The sequence below is a fragment of the Schistocerca serialis genome, chromosome 2 (assembly GCF_023864345.2).
Source record: "Schistocerca serialis cubense isolate TAMUIC-IGC-003099 chromosome 2, iqSchSeri2.2, whole genome shotgun sequence".
NCBI lineage: Eukaryota > Metazoa > Arthropoda > Insecta > Orthoptera > Acrididae > Schistocerca > Schistocerca serialis.
In genome coordinates, this window is record NC_064639.1 from 849168582 (window position 1) to 849191367 (window position 22786).

Below are 22786 nucleotides of genomic sequence, written 5' to 3' on the forward strand. Positions count from 1 at the left end.
TGATGTTTGTAATGATATCTCTTGGGGAGACTACTTTTTTGTCTGAACGTTTGGACCAAGCCTTCAGTACTGCTTCTCAAACCTGAAGCCTTAATGGGCGGGATTAATAGGGGAGACTGAGAAGAGTTAAAGAAGAACGGGACATTTTGTCACGGGCTCGCTCAGTAAGTGCCAGAGGTTTAGAGAGCTATTCATCAAACTCCAGAGACAGATGTTAAAGGATTAGCTCTGCGCACCGTTTACGGTTAAAATTATAACTGCGTACGTTCTTAGAAGTCAGGCAACATGTCACTTCCTCAAACATACATCTCGCGAAATGACGACGACAAAATCACAGCAATTAGAGCTTATCCGGAGTCTGATAGACAGTTGTTCTTCTGACGCGCCATTCGCAACTGGAACAGGAAGGGGCACAAATGAATGTGATGGCAGAAGTATCCTTAAGATAAGGTGGCTGGCGGAGTATCCGTGTACAGTACATGAACAAGCACAAGTTGGAGCCGGAATTGAACTGAATGTACTGTGTTGTTCATCACGTCGTTAATATATAATTATCAAAAGGCCGCAAGAAACATGTCAGTGGTACGAGTACTTAGGTGACACTACGTCCAAGTCAGGGTGCTGGCATGAGTATCCAGCCAGTCACACATTGACGCATTCATTTCTTCATGCGTAATGTGGCTGATATTGGTCTTGATTTGTGTGACGTTCATGGACCAAAAGTAACGGGTGGCGAAAAAGTAAGGCTCTGATGTGGAGCATTTAGCGGATGACGTACGAATGAGGACGTCGAGTAGTGGCAGGGAAAGTGCACGAAACACTTTTCAGACATCGATGAGCGCATGAATGGAAGTGCTGGATACTCGCCGGCTTACTTTTCTACTTACTATGAATTTTCAACAGGTGGTTTGGGTCCCACAGCACCGAACTGTTAGCTAGAAGCTGAATTATCGGGACTGTGGGCAATGTGCATATCAAAAACACGCAAAAGAAAAACAATGACATTTGGGCACTTATTTTTAGACGCCAACGGAGATATGAAGAGGATATTTTCTTCTACTTCGTGTCTGGTAGTAAACAAATGCGTTTTTTTTTTGACCATGCAATGATGTTATTGTGATTCAGCAATGGTGAAAAACTCCAAAATGCGGCGTGGTGAACTGTATGGTACAATAGACATCAATAACACCTCAGGCGTATTATTATTCACTTTGAAAACACACGTGCCGTTCAGGAAGGATGAGGTAGAAAGCCGAGATCTGCAATTATCTTCAACTAAGACGATGCACTCCCCAGACTGCCAACACGACAGTACAAATATTTGCGGACATTCCCTTAGAGCGCTATTACAGCTCAGAAAATGGCTAGCTGTACAAGTTTTTGAAGATGTAGACGTGTCATGACTTCCAATCATGGACCACCGGAAATCGCAGGCGACGGAATTCTAGACAGCCGTTTTAGAAATGCTCATATCCGTATTGGATTTTACGTAAAGTAACAGTTACAAATTCAGTGGTGAATAAGACACACTGAAGACAGTTAGCTACTTCTACTGCATGAGCCGACATCCTGCCTTCCAGAGGATACAGTTACCGTTGAAAATATATGATTTAATATGTATTAAAGTCAAGGTTTAGAAGCGATACACGTGATTACCGGTTTCAGCCATCAGCGGACGTCTTCAGATATTTTAATTTCGTTTCAGTGTAACACGTCAGTTTCGTCGTTGTGCATGTCGGCTCCAACATTAAAATACGAACGAATTTTAGTGTTGAGACAGCCCTACGCGACGGAGAAATTTTGTGTATTCCACTGCAAACAAGATAAAAATATGTGAAGATGGTCGAAAGTCTTAATAAGGTGAGCTGCCATCAGCGACTGATCGCTGTGTACAAGAAACTGTCGTCTGAGTGACTGTATAAGGAATGGGGGCGGCTTGGATAGAATTTTCATCTGGTGTGATGAATGCCAGCTTGCTCTGAATGTGGAAAACTTTAAATACCTAGGAATAACGTTGCAAAGCGGGACAAAATCAACGAGGTCCGTTGTAGGGAAGGCGAATGGTCAACTTCGGTGTACTGAGGGAATTCTAGAAAAGTGTAGCCCATGTATAAAGGAGACCGTGTAAGTAAGCTAGTACAACCTATTCTTGAACTTCTGGAGTACCGCTCGAGTATTTGACATTCTCTCCAGGTCGGATTAAAGGAAGACATCGAAGCAACTTAGATAAGTGGTGCTAGATTTGTTACCGGTAGGTTCGATCAACACGCGAGTACTACGGAGATGCTTCGTGAGTTCAAATGGGAATCCCTGGAGGGAAGAAGACGTTCTTTTCGCGAAACAGTATTGAGAAAGACAGCATTTGTAACAGACAGCAGAACTATCTTACTGCTTACTTTATTCATCTCTTGGTATCCGTTTACGATTTTATCCTCCGGCTCTCCTCTCTCTCTCTAACACACACACACACACACACACACACACACTTCCCTCTAATTGGTGACTCCTGACTCCTTGATGCCTCAGAATGCGTTCTATCGACCGATCCCTTCTTCTATTCAAGTTGCGCCACAAATTTCTTTTGTCCCCAATTCTGTTCAGCACCTCATCATTAGTTACGCAATCCATCCTTCTAATATTTAGCATTCTTCTATAGCATCACATTTCAAAGGCTGTACCTCCTCATTAGTTATGCAATCTACCCTTCTACTATTTAGCATTCTTCTATACTTCTATAGCACCACATTTCAAAAGCTTCTATTCTCTTGGTGTCTAAACTTTTCAACGCTCACGTTTCACATCCATATACATACCATACAAATACCTTCAGAAAACACTTCCTAACACTTAAATCTATAAGTGATATTAACAAAATTCTCTTTTCAGAAACGCTTTCCTTACCATTACCAGTCTACATTTTATATTCTCTCTACTTCGGCCGTAATCAGTTATTTTGCTGCCGAAATAGCAAAATTCATCTACTACTTTCAGTGTCTCGTTTTCTAATCTAATTCCCACAGCATCACCTTATTTAACTCGACTACATTCCATTATCCATCTTTAGCTCTTGTTGATGTTGATCTGATAGCATTCTTTCAAGATGCTGCTCATTCCATTCAACTTTTCTTCCAAATCCTTTGCTGCCTCTGGTAGAATTACAATGACATCGGCAAACCTCAAAGTTTTTATTTCTTCTCCCTGAAACTTTGATTCTTACTCACAATTTTTGTTTGGTTTCCTTTACTGTAGTCCACTATGTGGGCACTCGCTTCCAAAAAAGAAACCAGGGCAGGGTAAGTTCCAAACTGTGAGCGCCTGTGAAACATATGGAGGGGCGGTCCATATGTTGATGGCTGCGACACGCGGCGGGTGATGTGTCTTTAAAAGGAGCGGCTCAGGGGAGGGCGAGGTTGAGCAGCGGGTGTCGGTGTCAGAGGCAGAGGTCCACACAGCCGGGGGTCGGTGCCGGCGGGGCGCGAGCTATCCGATCGATAACTGGCGGACAGCTGCACAACCAGCCAACACCTCGCCATTCACCGCTGCCACTGCCGCACCTGTTCTCTCCACTGCCTCGGCTCACAGTACAGGTCAATCTGTCACTGTGTTGCTGAAAGCGCAGTTCTCACAGATTCCGTTCACATCTGCTTGACTGCACGTGACTATTATTAACACACACAATGGCAATCAGGGGCTGACGCACGCACGCCCCCCCCCCCCCCCCCCCCCCACACACACACACAGTGGCATTTCTCTCTCTCTCTTTCTCCTTCCCATTACACCTTTGAAGAATTTCCAGTGTGGTATTTCCCCCGCCCCTCCCGCCCTCGAAAACTTGTTTGCGATCTGAAATAATGTGTACCGTAGCCTCAGGTATAGGTTCATGGGGGTGTGAGGGATGGGTTGGAAGTCGACGAAGCCAACCAACGTATATGCGAAAGACGTCGTGGTAACAGACGGACCCGTCTGTAGCGCGACGTCTACGTTCTCCCCATTGTCAACTTGCTTTTCATTATAATTAAATAAACTGCAAGGTAAATACAGAAAAGCTGTAATACATGTCAGATAAATCTCCGAGAAGTATTTTGGAGCATGCGTACGTAAATTATAAAAAATTTATGGGAAACGGGAGGGGGAGGTGGTGGAGGATCGTAATTCTTACCCTTTAAATGTTGTGTCCTGGTATGAAGACGTTTCTTGTATCCTTTTTTAAAATTAAAAAAATAACAATATACTCCTAATGAATATTTAATCTAAATATGGCATAAAATGTGTAAAATATCATATTGGAGCAAAAAATCGTTATCTCTTTAACTCTGAGCATAACAAAACGTAAAATTTTCCAAAGAATTTTCCCGCGGCGGCAAGTTGCTATCAGAACGTAATCGATTACTTCGTGTGCGTGTGTGTGTGTGTGTGTGTTTCACTTTGTTTATTTCTTCATGTATGATGCAGAAGATTTCTGGTCGCTCTACTTATTTAAGTGTTGTGGAATTTTTGTTTTTTAAATTAATTAGCTTTTTTTAAATTAATTATCCCTTTGTTGAAAGGTAACCCTGTAGGTTTGAACTGACTGTATCGGTGTACCCAGAGGCCAATAAAAGGACGTATAAAAATAAATCGTTACATATTGAAGTCCCGATATTCGCGCCGCGTCTACTGTCAGTTTTACTCCTAATGATGCAGAGGGTAGTAATAATCGAAACAATGACGATCGTCTAATTCGCGGCCGTTCCCATATTGTGCTGTAACGCCAATTTACACTCGTAAAGGAACACAAGAATACTGCTCGCAAATGTCACATACAAGGCAAGCAACACAATATCGTCCACCGCCAAATGATGGCCATAACGCAGACCACCCAATTTTAAGCTAAGAAACAATAAAGAAGCACTAACGTATGATATAAAATATCTTTCAGTGCGACTAGTTAACACTGCACGCCAACAGAACTGCGCCAGAATGAAACTCGCTTCGCAACCGGGTCGTCGTCACACTGGTTGAACACGAAGCGGCGTTTCAGTGGCCACATGTCTGCTTGCTGGTTCCGCTTTTTCCTTTGTAAACGCAAGTCAATTGTGTTCGTGTCCAATGATGTTGGCCTACGAGATCTCTCTGTGCTATTAACATAGCCACAATTCTTCGGATAAGTGATCTAGGACTGAGACGAAAATTCGTCGTTAATGTTCAGAATTATGGAAAGCCACATTAAATCTGTGCTGCCATGGCACTCATCATGCCGACAATAGCATCGCGCAGCGGCTGATAGCTACTCTACGCTACACCGCAGCTGCGAACCTCTCTCGCAGATGCGTCGCCAGCGCTTCTCCAACGGACACACCAAACATGTACTTACAGTTTGCAGCTCTCACGGTTCTGAATCGGAGCACACTAGAGCGGGATGCAGCGTCTGCCGTGCAGAAAAAGGGTGTACTTGGCTAGAATCGCGTGACGTCACTGCGGTGGACCCGGGGTGGCGCGTCTCGCGTTTGCGGGTGCGCACATTTTCCGCCGAAACGTAACCTTCCTTCCTCGGTGTCTGTCAACTGTCTGAGGCAGCGCGCTGCTCGAGAGCCCGAGCGGCTGCAGTGACGTCACCTCGATGCGCGCGCATCCCCGGCGCTGACCGAGCTGGCTGGTCGATATACGGCTCGCGACCTGCGTCAATACGGAGCGCGACTGTGGCGCCGCGCTGCGGCGGGATGCTACTAGTACGGCGCGCGATGCGCTCCAAGTCAAAATACTCGCAATCTCTAGGGTACCGAAGCTGATTCATCACTCTGAAAATATTACAACCTACAGAGGAACAGCTTTTTAAATCCATCGATCTCTATGCGCTAACATGACACTTTTTACAGGCAATTAAACATTGATGCGACGACCTAGAAATATTTCACTACACTATGATGAATGTTTCAGCGCGCAATAGAACAAAACAGTGAAACAATTTTTAGGGGGAAAACAGCAGAGATGCTCAGATAATCTGAAATGTAATAGTGATATCTGTTAAATTATGCTGTCGCTATTAGAGATATAGGCACATTTTTAGTTATTCACAGCCCAACTTCTCAACTGTATATCCGTTTAATAACTTCAGACAACATTGAACGAAATGGGTATAAAGCTGCCTGTACCTCGGGCGTGCGTGTTACATTAATCATACGAAATTATATGTTCCAGAGACAGATTAATTCTCAACTTTATCTGTGATAACGAATACAGGCCGAAGCAATAAATTAAAATTTGTACCAAGGCTAAGATTCGATCCCAAGTTTCCTGCTCACCAGGTATGTCTCTGGAACATATAATTTCATACGATTAATATACCAGAGATTTCTGTCAAACTCTGTACAAGGTGCATTGCAACCATAGTGTGCAAAATCATTCACGACATTATCCAGAATGAAGTCTTATTTGGTCCACGACTCTCTGAAATAGCGGTATTTGAATACATTTAACTGCATTCACATCACTATATTTTTTCGACTCGGTAAGATATCAAACATAAAACGATAAAAAAGACTTGGGCCTTCATTGATACTGTTTAACGTAAACCATAAACGCGTAAACCGAGGCGTAAGTGAATTTCTGACGAAACTACTTCTTGCCTGAGACATAGCTCGTTCTTAGATACAGCTCTTGGATTTAATTGTGTGTGTGTGTGTGTGTGTGTGTGTGTGTGTGTGTGTGTGTGTGTGTGTTTGTGTGTGTGTGTGCTTGCGCGTGCGTGCATGAGTGTGTGTTGTGCCAGGAGGACAATTTTAATTTGCCTTTACTCTTGCTCGACAACCGGTTACAAATGCGTATCGAAACAATGGTTAGCCAGCCGATGTGGCCGAGCGGTTCTAGGCGCTTCCGTCTGGAACCGCGCGACCGCTACGGTCGCAGGTTCGAATCCTGCCTCGGGCATGGACGTGTGTGATGTCCTTTGGTTAGTTAGGTTTAAGTAGTTCTAAGTTCTAGGGGACTGATGACCTCAGACGTTAAGTCCCATAGTGCTCAGATCCATTTTTTTTTTTTTTGAAACAATGGTTATCTACGGAAATTTATGTGTATGACTGCTTATGTATTTTTGTTGTTAATATTTTGTAGATGCGCTGGTTCATATGAAGTCACGAGTAAGCCGATGCACGTCGTAACAGTGACGCAGCTTATGGTCATAGCAGAAATCAGCGATAACACAACACAACGGGGCAACCGGCCACCGTTCGGATGCATCGCAAGCCAACACCGACAATGAAGTTACAATGAGTCGAGGTGGCGCTACGTGCTTGTTCAAATTAATGGTTCCGAACAGCTTTTGCATGAGAGAGATAGGAAGTCTAGTTTGAGTCATCGTAGAAGTCATTTCATCTGGTGGGCTCAGACTTTTTGGAGAGCAGGCTCACGGGTACGGTAAGTCGAGTCCTGAGAAGTGACTGCCGTTAACGTACGTAGCTGTGAGGTGTCCCCCAAGACAGACCTATTCCCGTTATGAAAAGCTCTACCTCTTCAGGCGTTGGCCTTAGGCATCCCACTACAACTGCTACCTTGAAAAAGGTCACGCCTCACTGTTAATAATGAAGTCAAAGTTTCGGTAGATGCTGTCATTTTTAATGATACTAATCAACTGGAATTTACTTTATATCACGGCCAAGGATAAGACAATATGAATATTTGTGCGCGAATTCAGAATTACCAAGCCGAGTGGTTTCCGCTGTAAAAATTTTAAAGACTTCATCTTTGGTAGATGTATTTCTTTAAGTACTCCAGAGCTTCTGGAACCTAAAGAATACGCTGTAGTACAGAAAATACAATGTTCTAGGTAGACGTATTTTTAACTCCTAAAGAGATAACAAAAGAATTAAATTGACATTGCTCCTAGCTAGTAAAGATAAAAGAATAGAAAGAATGCTAGTTTGATTACTTCATGGTGAGAAAACCAACAAGGTTTACGGATAAGAGAAAATCTGAAAGAAAATAACAAAAGATTTTAAAGTCTTAGATTGGCGAAGTGTTAGCTGGTCGTAAATTTCCTATTTCTGTAGCAAATATGGACAGTACTTCATTTCGGTTGCTTGTCGAATGGTATCTCAACCGAACAGAGTTAGTAATATCGTTGCCGTATATTACGAACAGATATCGCACGCGCAGATGATTTAAATGCGGAAATGGATTTAAATAATGAAAGGAAGTAATAAGAAAAAGAGATATTCATGCAGTCCTATAACATCGTAGTAGAATGAAAAAGCTCGAGAATACGTAATCAGATAAAGAAATGTATTTAGTGCCGGTTAACACCATAGAGTAAATATCTCTGGAGTGAGCATTCACGTGCACAGAACAGATTTTGTATTGTCAACATACATTGCCGGCCTGGTCACATGTTCTCGGGACGTCGTGTGTTTGTCCGTATAGCGCCCTGTATATTGAGAATGTCACTACATCCCTAATACAGACGGATTCTTTTCGAACGTGTCGTGGATTATTTATATATGTTGCGCAGACATTTTAACAGTATCCATTTGATACCGGGAATAAACCAGCTACGTAACTTCTAACGGCAAGTGATATTACATCCTGCTTCTTTGCGATAGGTGTCACAGTTCAGATGCACTGGACTTTTTTGTAGTTTTCGGTATGATACGGCACTTTATAGTATTACAGAGCCTGACGTACATTTTTGCAGTGATAGTCTTGCAAAACGACTTGACAGTACGCTAGTACTTTTGCAAGTGTCCGAAAACACCGAATTTGCCACACATTAGCGATTAAATCGCCGCTAATTCGTCCCTTTTTTCTGCTTCTTCTGCGTATTTATTCTCTCGTTTTTGCGACCTAAAGCACCATTTTTCTTACTGGTGACACTTTGAAGTATTTATTTAACGCATTTTACGTACTTGCTCCCAGTTTATTAAATAAATAATAGACTGAGTAATCTATACACATAATCGACAAGTCACTGATAAATGCATGGAGGATAGTATTTGCTGAAACAACTAACCATCCCCTTTCCTGTTCCACTAGCAAATTTACGAGAGGAAGCAATTGTTTGTAAGCTTTTGTACGAGCCGTAATATCTATTATATAGTCATAAAATCGTAGAAAAATAGGTCTACAGAATCAAACCTTAATTATAATGCGTCTCAAAATTTTTTAACATATACAGTGTCTCTTACTATTTTGATAACTATAGTTAGAGCTACATGGTATGCACCCATGAAAAGTTACTATCCCTCTTTTCACATATTTTTCTTTGCATCCGTAGCAACAACAGTAATTCACCATCGCTATTACACTAGCAAATAACGGTGAAACACAGCAAAAACACTTGATATTATAAACTTCAAACGCTGCAGAAAGCACAAACGCACAGCGAAGTTCCGAAAACACGTGACAATCCTGGTTTAATGTTGACAACATGCGCAGAACGCAATGCTCACTCCAGAGATATTTACTCTATGGTTAACACCAAGGAAAGTATTAAGTGTAAAAGAGGAATACCTCAGACTTGGCGCAAAGATGTATCGTTGGTTGACGCAATTGAATTTCTTGTAAAAGACAAAAGAAAGGAATTTCTTATGTTACTGCAGGAAACATCTTAAACCGTTTTTTGAGTTAGTAAATTTCCACCTATACTGGCTTCTCTTAATATAAGTCCGTGATGATTTTATCTTTTATTTACCTATTAATGTTGAACAGAGTCTGTGTCGATTGATATACTTTTGTATAAGGTGCTCAAGTCTGCGATACATTTTTCATAGTATTGTGCAAAGGTATGATTACAAAAGCTTGTTTTACCTCATTAAGAAACGGTACTACGATCTTCCGAAAGAGTGAAGTATAGAAAACTAGTAAATGTGGTAATACTATATACTGAATTTCTTTTTAACCCCGAACACAACACGGAATCGTCAGTAGGGTTCACGTGTTCCGATAAACAATAAGATGGTCGTTGTACCTGAGTATCAGCATAACAGGGAGCCAAGTTAAAGGCAAGGTGATGTCTTACTGTGTCGAAACATCGCACATCGCAGTAGTAGATCGCACATTACAATGTGTGTGTGTGTGTGTGTGTGTGTGTGTGTGTGTGTGTGTGTGTGTGTGTGAGAGAGAGAGAGAGAGAGAGAGAGAGAGAGAGAGAGAGAGAGTGTCGTCACTATTAACAGTAGCACAATTAGTTCACTATCAGTAAGATAGGAGTACAGCATACTGTGACGCAATTTAATTCTCCAGACCTCCACACAGCGATGTGTGTTCTGTAAAGAAAAGTTATTGGGAGACACAGAGGAAGAAGGTTAAAGATTTCGTATAGGTATCTCTTGTTATTAGATGCGTCCGCTGCAGTGCACTAAAGGTTCCAATTGTACATAATCCGGCCTATTACTATTCGAGTTCGTGATCCAGCACACAGATGAGACATCTGAAAGCAACGCCTGATTTGTTTAGCTTCTCGTTGAAAATGAATTTACGTAACGTGATCTCTGCAATATCGTGTGTAAATAGAGCCCCAGCGTGACATTTCCACCAAATGCGCGGATCCTGGGAAACTGACACGTGTTCGCGGGTTCACCCACGCATCTACTCACAATGAAAAGCGGGATTTGGTTAAACAGTTCACTGGGTCACGGAAATGCAGTAAGCGTGCTATATCGCTCGAAAACTGGCTCATGGATCTATCAATATCTCTTCGAATGAAATAGCTAAAGATTAATTCATGCCCGTAATGCGATAGCGTATGCAGAAATGAGAGCAAATGGAACTTTTCGGAAACAATTTATGATGGCGTTACCGTCGGCGTAGTTTCCCTCTCGCCACATCCCAATGTACACTCCTGGAAATGGAAAAAAGAACACATTGACACCGGTGTGTCAGACCCACCATACTTGCTCCGGACACTGCGAGAGGGCTGTACAAGCAATGATCACACGCACGGCACAGCGGACACACCAGGAACCGCGGTGTTGGCCGTCGAATGGCGCTAGCTGCGCAGCATTTGTGCACCGCCGCCGTCAGTGTCAGCCAGTTTGCCGTGGCATACGGAGCTCCATCGCAGTCTTTAACACTGGTAGCATGCCGCGACAGCGTGGACGTGAACCGTATGTGCAGTTGACGGACTTTGAGCGAGGGCGTATAGTGGGCATGCGGGAGGCCGGGTGGACGTACCGCCGAATTGCTCAACACGTGGGGCGTGAGGTCTCCACAGTACATCGATGTTGTCGCCAGTGGTCGGCGGAAGGTGCACGTGCCCGTCGACCTGGGACCGCACCGCAGCGACGCACGGATGCACGCCAAGACCGTAGGATCCTACGCAGTGCCGTAGGGGACCGCACCGCCACTTCCCAGCAAATTAGGGACACTGTTGCTCCTGGGGTATCGGCGAGGACCATTCGCAACCGTCTCCATGAAGCTGGGCTACGGTCCCGCACACCGTTAGGCCGTCTTCCGCTCACGCCCCAACATCGTGCAGCGCACCTCCAGTGGTGTCGCGACAGGCGTGAATGGAGGGACGAATGGAGACGTGTCGTCTTCAGCGATGAGAGTCGCTTCTGCCTTGGTGCCAATGATGGTCGTATGCGTGTTTGGCGCCGTGCAGGTGAGCGCCACAATCAGGACTGCATACGACCGAGGCACACAGGGCCAACACCCGGCATCATGGTGTGGGGAGCAATCTCCTACACTGGCCGTACACCACTGGTGATCGTCGAGGGGACACTGAATAGTGCACGGTACATCCAAACCGTCATCGAACCCATCGTTCTACCATTCCTAGACCGGCAAGGGAACTTGCTGTTCCAACAGGACAATGCACGTCCGCATGTATCCCGTGCCACCCAACGTGCTCTAGAAGGTGTAAGTCAACTACCCTGGCCAGCAAGATCTCCGGATCTGTCCCCCATTGAGCATGTTTGGGACTGGATGAAGCGTCGTCTCACGCGGTCTGCACGTCCAGCACGAACGCTGGTCCAACTGAGGCGCCAGGTGGAAATGGCATGGCAAGCCGTTCCACAGGACTACATCCAGCACCTCTACGATCGTCTCCATGGGAGAATAGCAGCCTGCATTGCTGCGAAAGGTGGATATACACTGTACTAGTGCCGACATTGTGCATGCTCTGTTGCCTGTGTCTATGTGCCTGTGGTTCTGTCAGTGTGATCATGTGATGTATCTGACCCCAGGAATGTGTCAATAAAGTTTCCCCTTCCTGGGACAATGAATTCACGGTGTTCTTATTTCAATTTCCAGGAGTGTATTGTCGTTCTGCTCAACAGAGAAACGAGTATTGCTGTCACACTGCGAACACAACTTTCCTAATCCCTATTTGTTTCTCGCTTTTTCTTCTGTGTCATATGCATATTTACCCTACCATTTACCAAAGATAAATCGCCATACAGCCGCATGTTTTCAGAAGTTATTTTATTTAGACGACCAGTTTCGGCGTCTCATTAATGTCAGGCCCCTATGTACTCCACGTATAGACAATTAGATACAGCGATGCATCTATAACTGAGGCTACCAATATCCTGATTCGGTGAATTTGTTTGTGGAGTGTGTACTTTGAAGACTTGACAACAGCTCAAATCAAGTCTTCGAAGTAAACAGTCCACATACAAATTCGCGGTACTGATGGCTCCAGTCAGGTATGCATCGATGTATCTGATTATCCATACACGGGGTGCATAGGGTCCTGCAGATGGCGTTAATGTGATGCCGAAACTGCTCGTCTGTATAAATTAACTTCTGGAAACATACGGATGTTTGGGTATCTTTCTTTGGTAAATATTTGGCCGGCCGCCGTCCCGTAGCCACGATGCATCAACAGAGATTATTTTATTATTTCTCGCTCTTCCTCAAATCACTCAATTTCTTCTCCAGGTCTGATCTCATCTATACAGCTGTTGTGCGAATCTGTCAGAATGTCATTTCAGATTATGGACAGGAACGTTATGTTGTGAGGAAATTACTTACAACAATGCCAATACGATAAACATTACTATAATACATTCATTAGTAAATATAATAATGTGCATTTTCAACTTTTCGCGGCGTAATGCTCGAAATGTAATGGACTAAATATAATAATAGTCATAATCATCATCGTGTACGGATTGATGTTATGCAAACTGCTATGTTAATTATGTAACGATGTCTGGTTAGATGCAGGTCCAAGAGTGTGTCTGAGGTCCCTTGTCTTGCTGAGTAGAACGGATAAATAAGTAAAATAATATAGGAAGCCTGCGCTCATCTCTTTGCTCTACGGGGAATGATTATGAAAAGACATTGATCCGGAAACCACAGTAAATTTGAACAGCCACTTAGAACTCTTGGTCTTTAGAGGCGTAATAAATTATAATATTTAGAAATATGTAAAAGTGATACATCAGCAGTTAGCATTAGTGCTCGGTTCGGAGTCATTCAGCGTACTATATAAGTAGTGTCTGGTGCAGTTTATGACTGGAGATGTAATTTATGTTGCTATGTGACAATACTGACGAGTACATGGATTTTATTTTATTACTAGTTGAGGGATCCGGCGTTGCCCAGGTATTTATTGGATGTGTTTGTGTGCATACTAGTCCAGTCTAAAGTTTTAATACCAATCCGGGACCGAGCGAGGTGGCGCAGTGGTTAGCACAACGGACTCGCATTCGAGAGGACGACGGTTCAATCCCGCGTCCGGCCATCCAGATTTAGGTTTTCCATGATTTCCCTAAATCGCTTCAGGCAAATGCCTTCCCCGTCCTTCCCTAATCCGATGAGACCGATGACCTCGCTGTCTGGTCTCCTCCCCCACAACAATTCCCCCCTCACCCAAGCCGGGCTGATGATTCACTGGCCTTCCCAAGGCTTCAGGTACGTAGAATTTAGTTTTCACTTACAAAGCTCTTGGTGTACAACTTCTGAAGTAGTATGATTAGAGATTCGCTGTTAGTTTGCATTCGTAAAGATAAAATTGCAGTGCTTAATTCTGTCGCTGACGTAAACGTCCGAAAATAGATTTGTCACTCAGTTAAGAAAACAAACAGCACCATCTATTGCCGGCCTTTGTGACCGAGCGGTTCTAGGCGCTTCAGTCTGGAACCGCGCGACCGCTACGGTCGCAGGTTCGAATCCTGCCTCGGGCATGGATGTGTGTGACGTCCTTTTGGTTAGGTTTAAGTAGTTCTAAGTTCTAGGGTACTGATGACCTCAGATGTTAAGTCCCATAGTGCTCAGAGCCATTTGAAGCACTATTTATTGGTTCTCTGGTGTCCTACGCCTTGATGGTTAAACCTTCGAACCACTAAGCTGAGCAGACGATTATGAATAAAACTTTAAATTATAATATTCGATTAAATAAAGCCTGCACGTCGTCCCAAGCTACGCTCAAGTTACAAGTGAAAATTCCACGAAAATTCGTCTAGTAATATTGGAGATTAGCATGTTCAAAAAGACAGACACGGCGGTTTTATTATTAGTACAGATACAGATCTGATGCCAATGATTTTATAAGCCCTAATGTGTTGTTGTAAATACTTTTATGAACCTGATGATGGTCTATGACCAAGACTGGTTGTTAAGAAAATAAATTTCATCAACAACTCTTTGCGTTAAATCACGACGTTGACCGAGTACATAAAATACCCTCTGGCGCACACCGTAATGTTGCTTGCAGGGTATAGATGTGGGAGTTAAAATATGTGACAAAATTAACGATTCCACCAAGTGTGAGGTTCGTAGTGTAATACGGTTCCTGAACTGTGCCTCATCGAAAGTTACAGGCACATAGCCGAAGTCTATGTAAATGTGATGAAGTAGGTTTCAGTTCGAAACTGGTGCACGTTTAATGGCGTACGAACGAACAATCAATAATGGACAACGATAAGGGAGACTTTCAGTTGTGACTGACGAACTAAGATCAAGGATTGAGAAAAAAATTCAATAGGATTGTTGTTTCGCTAGTGTGGACTGAGCTTGTGCACTCCTGGGATTTCACGATCCAGTTCTTTATCAAATTCTTAATAAAAAAAGGATTAGGCTTCAGTGTTTAACGGTCGTGATAGCGTCCTAGTCATCTGCTTTTTGCGTAGAGGAGGCATCATAAATGCAAAGGTCTTATGCCAGCGCCTTCACACCGACTACGCCGCGCCTTTCAAAACGTACCGCGTGGATTATTATGCAGAGGCATTGTGCTTCTTCGCAACAACGCTGTTTCGGCAGTTTAAGTGGGAAAATTTTCAACGTCCAGTTTACAGCCCGAACTTGGTCCCGAGTGATTATCACCTTTTTCCCAAATGGAAAGGTTTTTTTTGGACAGAAAGGACTATAGAAATTGCAGAAAACTGGAAGAGGAAGTTAGTGTCTCGTTCATCAACTTGGTGGCAGCTGAGTGTACAGAAGGCATAGGAAAGCCTGTAAACCTATACAACAAATGTTTAAATCTGAACGGTGACTGCTTAAGAAAATATTTAAGATATCAAAATATGTTGCACATCTGGAGAACCAAACTTTTTTGCTTTTAGAATGACCCTTGTATTCGTAAAAACATACCCTTAGTGCACAGTTCTTCAATGGTACAAAATATAAATAACGAAGAAGATAGAATTGAAACAATTAGAAGGAATTACCCGAGAATGTGGAAGATCAGTTACATTAATAGGGTGAGAAGTGAAGACGTCCTGGGTTGGACAACAAGAAAAAAATGACAAGAATATAATGAATCTAAGACACAGAATAGGTGCGCAAGCAGTATGACAAGAGCCGTTGCGGAAAACTGTAAATGAAGGGATGATAGAGGGGAAGAATTGCAGGTTGCAGGTCTAAATATGAGTACACAAGGAAGCTCTTCAACTGTGTAGGAGATAGCAGTTATGTTCAGATGAAAAGAGTAACTGGGAAAAAAACACTGGAAAACTGCATCAACCGACGTTACTGTTGATGTATATTGAAGACCTACTACCTAATGTCTTAAAAACAGATCGTACATTTTACAAGTTTACTTATAATAATACGAGGGGAGTCAAATGAAAACCTTAAAATGTAATTAAAAACTGTCATTTCACGCCACTGCTCTGTAAATTCGCAGTACTGTCATATGGCCTCAGCACCCGTTCAGAATGGCTGCCCCATGTGCAACATGTACCCAGGAAGAACAGCATTCTGTCGTACGTTTTCTAAGCAGTGAAGATATTAAACCTATTGAAATCCTTCGGCGAATTAAGTTCCAGTATGGTGATGTCTGTATGTATATAACTGCAGCAAGTGTGTGAATGGGATAGGAAGTTCGGGAATAGTGTGACAGGCACACCGCATTGTGACCCCAGATTCCACTGCAGCAGTTGAAGCTACTGTGATGGAAAATCGTCGTATGACGATGGATGAAATAACCACAGATCTCAATATTAGTCATGGCTCAGCACTCACATCATTCATTAAGTGCTTAAGTTTAGGGAAGAGTCTGCAAGACGGCTGTCACGGCAGCTCGCCCCAGAGCTGAAACAGCGATACTCTATCACATCCACCATACTCACCAGACCTCGCACCGAGTGATTACCACACGTTTGGACCACTCATCGAGGCGATGGGAGGAAAGAAATTGCGTTCCGATGAAGAGGTGCAGCAGGCGGTCCTTGAGTGGTTGCGCATACGACCAAAAGAATTTTTAAAAATTTTTTTTTCACAGGTATCCGTGCACTTCCCATGTGCTGGAGGAAGTGTTTTGAAAGACAGGGAGACTATGCAGAAAAATAATACTCTTCTGTGCTACGTTTGTTCAAAACAAAAAAAGAAAAACATATTTAAGGTTTTACCTTGACGCCCAATCGTACACTGTTCCAGGTTACTGGCAAAAGTTGTTTTGTGCAGTAAAAACCAGAGTATTAACAATGAGTTACAAAGAAAATTAAATTATCTGCAGGAAACGGAATATGAAACATAATAAATGTTAGTAATTTAGAAGAAAATAATAGAAAGACAGGAAATGGCGATTTGCAGATTTTCTTTTGCTGTTAAAACTAAATCTATACTAATAATAAAACAGTAAAACCGTTGTGTCTCTCTGTCTGAACACGCTAACCTTGAAAACTACTAAGTCAATTTTCATGAGATTTTCACTGGTAATTTGAGCGTAGCTTGGGGCAACGTATAGACTTTATTTAATCAAGATCGGATCACGAAAAAGAAAAAAAATACCGTAATTTAAAGTTTTATCAAAAATCGCCTGCTCAGCTTAGTAGTTCGGATGTTTATCACGGCGTGGTACACCAACGAACCAATAGACGGCGCTTTTTTTTTCGACTCAGGGAAAAATGTATTTTTGGAATTTCAAAAGATAGTGTGCATCAATCAGTCGTTTTTTTTTTGCACATTTTATTCGGAAAATCTAGATTTCGGCTACTGCCTAGCCATTACCAATGCATCATTAGGAAAACGACGACTGATTGCTGTGCTCTATCATTTGAAAGTCATATCACAGTCGGCCGGCCGGTGTGGCCGTGCGGTTAAAGGCGCTTCAGTCTGGAACCGCGTGACCGCTACAGTCGCAGGTTCGAATCCTGCCTCGGGCATGGATGTGTGTGATGTCCTTAGGTTAGTTAGGTTTAATTAGTTCTAAGTTCTAGGCGACTGATGACCTCAGAAGTTAAGTCGCATAGTGCTCAGAGCCATTTTCATATCACATTCGTTGAGTGCACCCACGTTAGTAATGGAGGGTAACCTGACGGGTATTTTCGGATGTTTATGTCCGTGACAGAATTAGGAGCCGCAGTCTTATCCTCACGAATACAAACTAGCAGAGCATTTACTTGGGCAGAATATACAGTTTTACTGATTTCATTGTGTGTATTAAAAACTCTACGACATTACTTTGCTTCTTTCGGCAGGCCAGATTTATATTCTTTGCTATATAATGAAAAAAACGAGTTTATCAAGTTTGCTCTGTGATTTAAGTGCCTACATATTACATTTAGTTTTCTTTACGAATAAAAATGCCTAGAAAACTGTCGAGTCTTTCTGAATACATCAGAACGGCTAAAAGACTGAGGATCATGTTATCTCAAGAATCCAATGAAGATGGTGAAGCGAGACTTGCTGCAACTCGAAAACATCAGGCTTTAACTCACTCTTTCGAAACGCCTTCGGAAAGCGAGGCGCGACGTAACTCTGATTGAGAGCGCCGTGCATTATATCGATCCTCTCCAACATAACGTCATAGAAGCGGATATTTTGATGGGAACTAGCACAGGCAAGCGAGTTTTTATACCCTGAATCCCGCTTATTCCTAACAACTTACCATTTCGCTTTAACTGTGTACAATTCGCAGGTAACTTATACACTGAAGAGCCACAGAAACTGGTACACCTGCCCGATACCGTGTAGGGCCCCGACGAGCACGCACAAGTTCAACAGCACGACGCGGCATGGACTCGACTAATGTCTGAAGCAGTGCTGGAGGGAACTGACATCATGAATCCTGCGGGGCTGTGCATAAATCCGTAAGAGTACGAGGCGATGGAGTCCTCTTCTGAACAGCACGTTGCAACGCATCCCAGATATGGTCAATAATGTTCATGACTGGGGAGTTTGTTGGACAGTGAAAGTGTTTATACTCAGAAGAGTGTTCCTGGAGCCACTCAAGAGCAATACTGGACGTGTGGGTTGTCGCATTGTCTTGCTGGAATTGCCCAAATCCGCTGGAATGCACAATGGACATGAATGGACGCAGGCGGTCAGACAGGATGCTTATATACGTGTCACCTGCCAGAGTCGTATCTAGACGTGTTAGGGGTCTCATATCACTCCAACTGCACATGCCACACACCATTACTGAGCCTCCACCAACTTGAACAGTCCCCTGCTGACATACAGGGTCCATGGGTTCATGAGGTTGTGTCCATACCAGTATACGCCCATCCGGTCGATACAATCTGAAACGAGACTCGTCCGACCAGGCAACACGTTTCCAGAAATCAACAGTCCAATGTCGATGTTGACAGGCCCAGGGAACATGAGTGGGCCTTCGGCTAAGAAAGCTCATATCGATGATGTTTCGTTGAATGGTTTGCCCGCTGACTCTTGTTGATGGCCCAACACTGAAATCCGCACTCCTGCCACAATGAACGATTCTCTTCAGCCGTCATTGATCCTGTTCTTACAGGATCTTTTTCCGGTCGCAGCGACGTCGGAGAGTTGATGTTTTATCGGACTGCTGATGTTGCCGGCCGGGGTGGCCGAGCGGTTCTAGGCGCTACAGTCTGGAACCGCGCGACCGCTACGGTCGCAGGTTCGAATCCTGCCTCGGGCATGGATGTGTGTGATGTCCTTAGGTTAGTTAGGTTTAAGTAGTTCTATGTTCTAGGGGACTGATGATCTCAGCAGTTAAGTCCAATAGTGCTCAGAGCCATTTGATCCATTTGAACTGCTGATGTTCACGGAACACTCGTGAAATAGTCGAATGGGAAATTTCGCATTTCATCGCTGCCTCAGAGATGCTGTGACCCCATCGCTCGTGCGCCGACTGTAACGCCATTTTTAAACTCACTTAAATCTTGATAACCTGCCTTTGTGGCAGCAATAACCGATCTAACAACTGCGCCAGTCCCTTGTCTTATACAGGTGTTTCCGATCGCAGTGCCGTATTCTGCCTGTTTACATACCTGTGTATTTGAATACGCATGCCTATATTAGTTTCCTTGGCGTTTCAGTGTATTATGCCAAGACCACAAAGCACAAAGCTAGACGCTGCGTGTTGTGGGTATGGACCTTAGTGTCGCTGCTTTTCGCACAGCCAGCTCTATAGGGCTATCTACCATGGTAGTGAAGCAAACACGATCTTCGTTCATATCCCTAACCATACTACTTGAAAGTCGTATACAAAGAAACTTTACAGGCAACAAATAAATTCCACGCATACAAAGTCTCGGTCACAGATCTAAATAAATATCCTAGCAACGGCGAGTTTCTCAGCTCGGGTAACATACGAGTAAACTTTGGTTTTTTGTTATTTCTACAGTAGGTGGGAGCAAAAACAACGAGTCTATCTCACCTGAAAAAGTGGCATAGAAAAGAATGTCTTACTATTTACTAAATGAAATACATCATGAGTGATTATGTGTGTATTTATTTCTAGTGTCTAAGGTCTAGTACTACTTGTTACATGTTTTAAATGCTTATGTAGCGCATGACCATTGCACTATTTGTGTTCCAATCCTTAGACTTAGTACTACATGTTGTATCCGTGCTGTTATGTTGCATGTTGGTGTACATGATGTTGTTCCCCTTAACCAATGGCATAGGCCTACCTGGATGGCGTTTCCCTTAGATGTAATGACTGTCTCATTGTTTACATTATTCATTATACTTTATTTATTTGACATGGCAAAAAATGCAGTTTAAATACATGGAGCAATAATATGCCATGTCTGCTCTTCTTATACACTGAAGCACCAAAGAAACTGGTATAGGCATGTTTATTAAAGTAGAGAGAGATCTAAACAGGCAGAATACGGCGCTGCGGTGGGCAATGCTTACATAAGACAACAAGTATCTGGCACAGTTGTTAGACCAGTTACTGCTGCTACAATGGCAGGTTGTAAGGTGGCAGAATAAATGAAGGTCACATTCGCACCTTACATGAGAGCTTTATACATCACAACGGGAAGGTGAATGTGATACCTAAATTAATTCGGTGATAATGAGCAACTTTGCCTATCAATATGTAATGCGAAAAGGGATGACACTCAATCAACAGTAATTAACACACCATTCCTATAATGCATGTTTGAGCGGAAGGTGAAACAAGCAGCGAGAGGAGTTTTAGTTTGGAATTTAGAGCGACGAGGGCAGAGGCAAGGCCATGCTACAGGGGGTACCACGGAAACCACTTACAGGGGTGTCCCAGGCAGAAAGTCAACGACCGATCAGGTGACTCAGACGGGAAGAGCGAATATAAACGGCCCATCTGAGGGAAGGCAGGAAAGAAAGCTTTTAGAAAACTGCATTTTGGAATTCCAAATGGATACGAAACAAGACCAGGGACGCATTTTAGATCACGTGTCCAGCGAGTGGTACACACGTGACAGAGTCAATGTATGCATTTAGGCATCTGAAATGGGCACAAAACGTTCGATTGGCGGAAACGCGCTAGGAAGGAGAAAAGGGCTATAGTTTCGACGCAATTTAATGGTAGGGACCATGAGATTGGTAGAGAGAGTTTCCACAAAATAAAAGGAACGCTCCTATTGGTCGAAAAAAGCCATGACGTGAAGAATAAAAGAAGCTAGGTGGGGAGACAGTTCGGCTATGAGTAAGACAAGATGGAAATTTTCGTGGACTCTTGTCTGAACTGGCGTCAAGTGCAGAATGGAGTGCATAAAGCTCTGTACGATGAGGAGGAGTAATTTGTGTGAACACTGCGTTCACAGCGGCTGATATCCACCCAGAAATTAGGTGTAGCATCGTTTAGCTCCAACTGGAGAAACGAATCAGCCAGTTAGTTAATTGTTCTTGTGAGAACTGAGAGGGCATTATAATATGCACGCTGCTCCAACCATGCGTGTGTATACCGCCACATTCTAAGACTAGGGATGAGTACATGTTCTCTCGCATAACAAGAAACATAGGGTAAGTTTCTGCTGGAAAATTCAGCAAAGGTGTAATTAGTTTTATAGGAATTTCAGCAGAAGAGAGCGGCCTAGCAGACGACAGCTCATTGCAGCTTAAGGTAAATACCATGTGCAGAGGTGTAAACTTGTTGTTTCACCATCTTGCGTCTACTGTAAAGTCGAGCGACCTTGGGTAATCTTTTGCTCACTTTGTCACATAACTAACCATCCACTTAATTGTCATCCTTAAATAGTATCGAACATTGAACTGGAATTTGACGATTTTCGTAGTGTTGACCAACATCATAACTTAAATGTAGGAACAGTTTTGTAAAGAAACTTTTAGTTAAACTTTAATATTGTCGTGTTGAGGATAATTTAACCTTCTGAGAGTTAATATTTAATATTGCTGTGTTTAGGGTTATTTCACTTTTTGATGTTGACGAGATGCGTTATCCGGAGAACTATTTTTTTGTTGTCACATTGAAAACTGTGTAAAGGCGTGTATTTTTGTGCTAATATCGCGACATTAAACATGCCATTTCAACTTACACAGTTATCTTCAATCCTAGAATAAGTGAACCAAAAAATATTGCACTTTACAAGGTTATCAAGATTTAAGTGAGCTTGAATGGTGTGTTATAGTCGGCGCACGAGCGATGGGACACAGCATCTCTGAGGCAGCGATGAAATGGGGATTTTCCCGTACTACTATTTCACGACTGTGCCGTGAATATCAGGAATCCGGTAAAACTTCAAATCTCCTACATCTCTGCGGCCGGAAAAATATCCTCCAAGAACAGGGCCAAAGACGACTGAAGAGGATCATTCAACGTGACAGACGTGCAACCCTTCCGCAGATTGCTGCAGATTCCAATGCTGGCCCATCAGCAAATGCCATCAAGCGAAGCATTCAACGAAATGTTATCTGTATGGGCTTTCGGAGCCGAAGGTCCAGTGCGTACACTTGATGACGGCACGACACACAGCTATACGCCTCCCCTGAGCCCGTCAACATTGCCATTGGACTGTTGATGACTGGAAACATGTTGCCTGGTCGTACGAGCCTCTTTTCAAAGCGTATGGCGCGGATGGATGTCTACGGGTAAGCAGACAACCTCATGTATCCATAGACCCTGCATGTCAGCAGCGGACTGTTCAAGCTGGTGGAGGATCTGTAACGTTGTGGGGCATGTGCAGTTGGAGTGATATGGCACCATTGATACGTC

At 43.3% G+C, this 22786-nt stretch overlaps 1 protein-coding gene across 6 annotated transcripts in view; it reads right to left on the reverse strand.

Moving 5' to 3' along the window:
• The window catches only part of LOC126458130 (kinesin-like protein unc-104), a 376183-nt gene that overhangs the window by 332140 nt on the left and 21257 nt on the right, over positions 1-22786 (reverse strand). For 5 of the 6 annotated variants that reach the window (XM_050094971.1, XM_050094972.1, XM_050094969.1 and 2 more), the window contains exon 1: positions 5354-5533. The exons of the other annotated variant lie outside the window; for it this stretch is intronic. The gene's annotated coding sequence lies outside the window, so the exon portion shown is untranslated. Of the gene's footprint in view, positions 1-5353; positions 5534-22786 lie in introns of those variants that run through there. 6 annotated transcript variants of the gene reach the window in all.